This window comes from Protopterus annectens, chromosome 3.part0 (genome assembly GCF_019279795.1).
Source record: "Protopterus annectens isolate FY-2018-M chromosome 3.part0, PAN1.0, whole genome shotgun sequence".
Lineage (NCBI taxonomy): Eukaryota > Metazoa > Chordata > Ceratodontiformes > Protopteridae > Protopterus > Protopterus annectens.
The window spans coordinates 166,169,233-166,177,773 of NC_056731.1; positions in this window are offsets into that span (position 1 = coordinate 166,169,233).

The following is an 8,541-nucleotide window of genomic DNA, read 5'->3' on the forward strand; positions in this document are numbered from 1 at the left end:
TCATAAAAATGAAAACAAATCATATTAACACAATTTTAGCTGCAAACATTACAAACCGTGCCCACACAATTGTAGTTACAAACATTATACATCACTTATAATCTGCGCAGCCATTGTCAGTCAAACATTACATAGCTCATTTAAATCCTGCCTTCTTTTAAATATAATTCCTCCTCTGCATGTATTGTTCCCACAATTCCTATTTTTTCCTATGTAATTTGTTCCTACCCTTTTCTAAAGATCCAAATTCCAGTTGTTTTATCTCTGTTACTATATTCACTGCTTATAGTAAAGTTGGTTTAGACTTTGATTTCCATTTTCTAGTAATTGCTTTTTTTGACAACCACCATAATTAGCCTCAGCAAGGCCTTACTATGTCTAAGCATTTCCAATTCTGTATCATAGATTGAATAAATTATTTTCTTGGGTACACCAATTTGCTCACCCAGTATCTCTGACAAAGCATTTGTAGGGAATCTTTAAAGTCTGACAACTCATTACACTTCTAGAAAATATGTTCCCAGTTACCTCTTTCTTTCCTATCACACATCCAGCATTTGCTGTCTACCCAAGGAAAAATTATTTGGAGTCCACTTGAGGTATAAAAATCCCTGTGTAAATACTTCCAAACAAAGATCCTAAATCTTCTAGACTTTGTTGCATATTTGGGAGACATACATATATCCCCATTGTTTCTTTGTGACTTGCTTATCCAATTTCTCTTCCCAATCCTTTCTAACCTCCTCTTATTGATTGTTACAGTTATCATGTAATATTTTATATGCTCTGCTAATTATTTCTTTTTTAATGGAAGCTTCTGTTCTTGATGCTGCTAAAAACTCTACCAGTGCTGGTCTTTCATTTAGGAACCTCCTCCTTTGCCTGTACTCTAATATTAATTCTTGGTAGGGAAGTCAATCTCTAACCTGCAGTCCAAATAAGTTATTGGCGGCTTCCTATTCTATTACCTTTACATCTCTAGTTATTTGCTCCCAATACCTTGGTTCCTTTACCAATTTTCTTCAATAAATTCTCAGCCCCATCTTGCCTATTGTCTGTATCCCTAACTGTAGTCATCCCTATCAGCAGCATCGTCTTTCTCCATTCCCATGTTGGCTTAGTTCTTAGAATACTTTCTGCTACTTTATGAATATAATATTCTGTATGATTATTGTTATTCTACTTAAAGGTCTGCATCCAAAATCCCAGTCTCACCTTGTTTCTTGAACTTCCCCCAGTTTTATTATCATCCCCTTTCCACTTTGAATTATAATTTTCTGCTTGTGCTATATATATATATAGGAGCCTTAATTGTGTTGCTCTGAAATATCCCTTTGCATTGGGTAATCCCAATCCACCCTGTTCTTTTGGAAGGATCAGCTTATCCCGCTTAACTCTTGCCGTCTTCCACTCCCAGATAAAATCTTTCAGCTCTTTATTAATTGCTATCTACAACTTCTCTTGTTGGTAATAAATATGCTTGACCTGTTTGTACGATTAAAGGGACTAAAAAGATTTCAACTGCTTGTACCATACTGTCGATATTTATAAAAGAGAGCTTCCATTTTCTCAGTTTTTGTATTATCTTTTGTTGAGTCTCTCCCCACATATCCTTAGCTGCCACACTGGAATGATTTTTAATCCATACTCCTAAATACTTCACTTTATTATGTCCCCATAAATACAGATATTGCTGAACGAATTTGTGTGTGGTTACATAATTTACCTCTATTAGCTTTGTTTTAGCTTCATTAATTTTGTATCCAAAAAGATATGAAACTGTCTCAAAATGTTCCACTACACTGTAATGTCCCTTTCTAGTTTTGTTACAGTAGGTATAAAATAATATTATAATATCATCTGCAAATAGAGCCAGCTTTTCTTGACTACCATGCCAATTATATCCTTGAATTACTGAGTCCCTTATTTTCTTTGCTAATGGTTCTAAATATAATGCAAATAACAAAGGGAGGAGAGAGGCCACCCTTGCCTGGTTCCTCTGCTCAAGCAAAAGTTATCAGAGAGGACCCCACCAGTTTTAATGTTTGCCTCTGATCCCTCATATATCCTCCTAATCAACCTTATAGTTTTATCAGGGGATGCAAATGTTTCCATTGTCCTGCTCATAAAGTCCCAGCTTACTCTGTCAAATGCTTTTTCTGAATCAAGTCCCACCAGCAACAGTGGTATTTTCTTACATTCTGTTTCCCTCTGGATCATCAGTGTTCTTTTAGTGTTGTCAAATGTTTGCCTCCCCTCCACAAAACCACATTGATCCATGTCTATCAATTTTGGCATCACTTCTGCCATTCTTATTAGCCATTATAGACATAAACACTTTATAATAATGGTTTAGTATTGAAATAGGCCTGTATGAAGCTGGATCTGATGGATCTTTGGCATATTTGGGTATTACAGCTACCACCACTTTCTTCCAGGATTGTTGGCACTTCTCCTCTTCTTAAAATACTGTAAAACCTTAAACAAAACCTTCCAGATCTTAACAGTTTTTTCCTTCCTAGCTTCCAAACTTCCATAGGAATACCATCTATTCCTGGGGACTTTCCTATAGATTGGTTATACATCACCATTTTTATCTCATCTCATCCTCTCACAACTTTGAGCCTCATCCTACCTCTAACCTTGGCATATTTAATTCTTCCATAAATAGTTCCATTTTTACTTTTTCATGATTTCCACATTTCTCTCCTTTATACAGACTTTCATAGAATTTCTGAAATATTTCTAATACTTCTACATGATCTCTTGTTTTCTTCCTTGTTATAGGCTCCCTAAGCTTGGAGATAGCCTTTTTTGCATTCTGTTGCTTCAGTCGTTTCCTAACGTTTTTGTGCTCTAGAGTTATTATCAAAAAGCAGTTGCTTAGCAGCAATCTTTCTAAACTCATTCATATTATCAAGGTAATCCCTTATTTTTTGTTTAGCATTCTGCAGATGGTCCTCTGCTTGTTCTGTGGGATTCCCCGTATTTTGCAATACTTCAGCATTTGTCAGTCCTCTAAATAATTCTTGTTACTTCTTAACCATATCTCTCTTTCTTTTATTTCCATGCTATTTTTAAACTCCACTTTAATTTTATCCCACTCCCTAGCTATTTTTCCAGAAGAAATTTCTATATTCTCTAATAGCTCCTGAATAACTTCTATTACCCATCCCATAAATTCCTCTCTTTTCAACAGAAAGGTGGGAAAGCCCCAGTGTCTCATTTTTATTTCATTATCATGTGTTTCTTTTTTTAGTGCAGCGGTTAGCGTTATCGCCTCACATCAAGAGGTTCTCCCGTTCGATTCTCGGCTGGAGCGCCTTCTGTGTGGAGTCTGCATGTCCTCCCCACAGTCGAGGGATGTTAAAGACATGCAGGTAGGTGGACTTTATCCTGGAATACAACCAGGATAAAGTAATGCTTGAAGCACAGACAACAGTTCCTGTTTCTATATATCCTGTTGCAAAATATTTATTAGATGGTGATGTAGATGTCAAAGTTTGTACTTTACAGTCTGATTTACAAGAGTACAAAGATTGGATTGCTAAAAATAGCAACCAGCAAGATCTTGACCTCATGAGTCACTTTCAGATTTACTGTGATAAATGAATTGCGTCTGGTAAAATGCATGCTGACTCTGCTAAATATACAAAGAATTTTCTCAGTTTTTGAAAGTCTCACAGACTGAAATTAACACCTGTACACAACCTTTTATTGAACAAGGCAGTAAAGCTATTTGTATAATAGAAGAGTTAAATAAAATTATCAGTTTGCAAGAAAAATATGACAAGCAACTGGCTGACACACAGCATGACGTAATTGTTGCAAGGGAGGTGACTAACATATTACGAGCTGAATTAGAGACACAGGAATCTGAGGCTACTTGACTAGCAGATTTAGCTAATCAAGATCTTTTAAGATTACAAGCCTTGTTAGAAAAATATCAGTCTAAAGCACTAGAAACTGCTGTTACCAATCCTGTCATAGCCTCAGCTAGTTTTTCTGCTGAAGTTTATCATCAGTCTAGGATGTTAAAAACTCTAGAACAAAAAAGTGTATAGTGCCCAAACAACTCATAAAAACAGGACACTTGTTGAATTTGGGCAATGTAACACAGTCCACAATCCAGGAATATATAAAACACTGATTTATTCGGTATTCACCACAACAAAATGTTAAGCGCTTTTATCATCTCAAGCATGACTTCCTCAGTTCTGTTCAATAAATGGTTAAAGGTACACAGCACAAACATTCATTCAGTTACAGCAAGGCACTTAAATAGTAATAAAAAAACAGTTCTAGGGCATAAAAATCAAATGAGAGTAGTTAAACACAGTCAAGACATGACATCACACGACGTCACACGACTGACATGCATGTATTTTCTTTTCACCTAAAGTGCAGCAAAAGGCACACAACAGCAAATGTAAATCTTGTAAATATATCTATTTTAAGCATGTGTTAGTTGTCAATTTTCTTACAATATTTTGTAATTGTATAATAGCATAAAAAATGGCAGACTCCAGCAAATACAGTATTCAAAAGCAATTACTACTACAACTTTGACAGTATAGGCAACAGCAAAAGCTTTATAAAAATATTTTCTGTTTTTAAAAAAAATAATCAAAGACCAAAGTGTCACAGTTTAGGTAACAGCCAAAGGGCAAACATACATTCAATTCTCACAGCATAAAGCAAATAAACAATACTGCAATAAAATGATGTATACTACGGGGGAAGAGTATGCTTTCAATTTTACACTAACTGTGTCTGAAACAAAAGAACAGCATTTAGCTAAAGTGATACAGGTCCCTCAAACACTGCAGGAGGCAGAGTTTAAGGTTAAAAGTGAAAAGGTACAATTCATAACATGACATACTTTCTAGCCAGAAAGAATTACTCTTTTTGGAGTGAAAGCCAAAGGAAAATGCAGCATTTTGTGATTTAAAGGCAGCATTGGCCAAGGCTACAGAACTGGTAGCTCCAAGTTTAACACGTTCCATTGTGTTACAGGCAGCAGCTGGACCTAACACACAGCAGTGGCCTCAGGGCTCTGATGCTAGAATGGAAAAGTCTTTATGTCCCATTACATTCTTCAGTCAAAAGATGACACATGTTGAGAGGGGATATCACCCGTGCATTCAGCAACTTTTGGCCATTTATTGGGGTTTAAAACAAACTGAATACCTAACAGATTTTTCCAAAGACATTATAGTACAGATGCCACATTATGCCATACAGGCTTTGGTAAATGAGACTCAGTTAAATAAACTGATTGATGACGTCAGTCAAGCAGTGTTTGCAAAATGGTTGGCATTATTTAGTGTCAAGCAAGTTACAATAAAGGCAGGAGATAAGTATTACTTATCTAACTTCATGGAATATGAAGAAAATTGTTTTCAGACAGTACATACGTAATTAATTCTCTATGGCTGCATATGTCTACATGGGCAAGGAGAGGGTTTATTGATAATATGGGCAAACCACTCAAGCACGCTTCTGTGTTACAGACTATTTGGAATTTAGCTCGTAGTCAGTCCCTTGTGGGTTGCTACAGTATCTTAAAGGTAAAAGCTCATCAAAAAGCTACAAATGAATTTTTTCAGTTAAATAACTATGCTGATCAAATGGCAAAAAAAAGCAGCCAAAGAAGGAATGCAACTGTATCCTACAGAACACCTTTCTGGTGTACCAGACAAAACTGCTGCAGTACATTCCATACAGATATTTTCAGCTCAGAATTTGCAGCATGATTTAATGCAGATCCAAACTAAGTTTGGACTGTATGAAGAGTTAGAAAAGTGTACTCTTGTAGGAGAAAGTCCAGGGCAATGTTATGCTAATTTTTTAAAGACGGTTCTAGTCTTCCTTATATACTGTATCAACAGACATGACAGTTAGTGAAATTTAATCATCAGATATTGGGACATTTGGGTACACAAAAGTTATGGCCCATTGTAAAGAACAAGTACTGGCATCCACAGTTAAAGAAAATTTGCAATTTAGCGCATGCTGAATGTTTAATATGTTTGCAGGTTAATGCTCAATTGAAAAAGCCGCAGTTACTAAGGGTAACTCCAGCGGATGGACCTTGGTATGCCATCCAAATTGACATTGCAGGTCCATTACCCCAGCTAAAGGTGGGTACAGGTATCTTCTTGCGGTAGGTGATGTGTTTTTCAAAATGGGTTAAAGTCATGACAGGCAAAAAAATGCCTGTACAATTGCCATTCGATCCTACTGTTAGTACAAACAGACCATCATTAGAAATTACACAGCATCAACAATGGTTAAAGGATATTTCTGAATTGTGTCAAAGCCTATCAGAAATGCAAGCATTCAAGTTACGGTCAAAGGATCTTGTTATGCCAGAAGAAAACCTTCCCTCTGGGACACAGGTCTTAGTCAAAACATTCCAGATGGATGGTCCATGGAATAGTAATTCCTCCCAAAAACACAAAAGTGCAAATATATTTTACTACTGGAGTTTCTATAATATGTACTAATACCACAGTCATTACAAGCAGCATACATTGGGAATATATTCCATCAATATTAACAGATAAACCTACCTCTGTTCATACAGACCACTTGGTTAAAATATCTTCTACCTTTAAAAAAATTAGGTAGACAGTATCAATGAGTTGTGGTACATTTTAACATCACATTTCCAGATACAGGCAGGTGCTGAAATGAAAGGGCAAGCTTCATTGCAAAAGATAAATTACTTAGCTTGGCTGAAAAAAAAAAAAACAAAATAGATACTGCTCACAATTAGTGCAATATCTTTACTGGTTTTTCAAAATCAGGAAAAAACTGTTAAGTTGGTTGATACATCCTGTATTAATAGTGTTAGGCATTATAGTCATATTAACTATCTACAATTCCTATCTAAGTTGCCAGTTGCAGAAAACGTATAGAATCCAACCAATTATGATGGTTAACCTAGGTAAATTGGAAAAGGTTTCAATGTGTACAACTGAAGTCGAAAATGGATGTCACTTTCCACTTTTTAATTAAACAGGGAATTGTGAGAGTAACAAACAGGTTAAATGGATTTCAGTGGATTTTATTCTGAAAATGTAAAATAAATATTCTGCATTTCAGCTTACAGAGTGCACTTGGCAAAAACATATAGCTTGGCATTCATTATTATTAGGAATCAGAAGTAAAATGTTTTATCTCTTATAAACTGTGCAGCTTGTGAAATTTATTATCTACAAGCAGGTCAAGATGAACTCTTGTATGCAGCTGTGTCTTGTCACCAGGACATACAAGATAAGAGCAAGGCCGAGGAGTTATCCTTCAGGAACAGAATCTCTGAAATATGGAAAACAAACTGTCAGCAGACCAGCTTCAAAAGAAAGATTATTCTGGCAAATTCTCTAAACTGCTGACACAGGTAGAAAAGACAGTATAAAGAGTGGGACTTTTTATTTTGTATCAGATACTTTGATTTTCCTATCCCTGATGCTGTAAGCTGAAGTACGGCTTTGTTATTTGTGTATATCTTTCATTGTTAAACTAGATGTCTACTTTGTATGCAGGGTAAATGTCATAACAGCTGATATGACTCCTTGTTTTCACTGAGTAAAGGTACAGACTACCTGAATAGTGTAGTGCAACTTTTAAATTTACAGTGGCAAGACCAGACCAGTCAAAACAACCAGGGAGGTGACCTGCAGAGATGCATCTCAGAGTGCGACATTCCTGCACAGACCTTTTTTTTTTTTGGAGTCACCTCTTTTTTCCTAAAACCTTGTCCATTGACTGGAGGACAAACAGTGCAGCACAGTACAGGGCTGTACAGTAATTCTTCTTTAGACAGTTGGTGAGATATGGAGAGCACGTCGTACTGTCGGACCTTGCTTCACCACCATCTAGTGAAAGACACCAGAAAAATCCTCCCACAACTGATTTTCATATCAAGACTGGCCACCTTGTCCTGAACATTTGTGATAAATATTTTCTTCTGTTTTTCTATTCACAAATGCAATTCATGAAAATGCCAAGAAGTGCACTAAGTATTTTACTGTTAATATGTCTAAATCATATGTAAATGTGTGGAATTATTTAAATACATAGTATAATCAGCATGTTAGCACCTGTATGTCTTTACTACATAAGACAGACATGTCACAGAATGTACAGAAATGTGGTATTTAAATGTTGCTTTTTGCATGCCTTGTCATAAACATATTGTACGTATTGTACAAAACCTGGAACACAACCAGGATAAAGTAATGCTTGAAGCGCAGACAATAGTTCCTATTTCTATGTATCCTGTTGCAAAAGATTTATTAGAGGGTGATGTAGATGTCAAAGTTTGTACTTTACAGTCTGATTTACAAGAGTTTAAAGATTGGATTGCTAAAAATTGCAACCAGCAAGATCTTGACCTCATGAGTCACTTTCAGATTTACTGTGATAAATGAAATGCATCTGATAAAATTCATGCTGACACTGCTAAATGTACAAAGAATTTTCTCAGTTTTTGAAAGTTTTATAGACTGAAATTAACACCTTTACACAAACTGT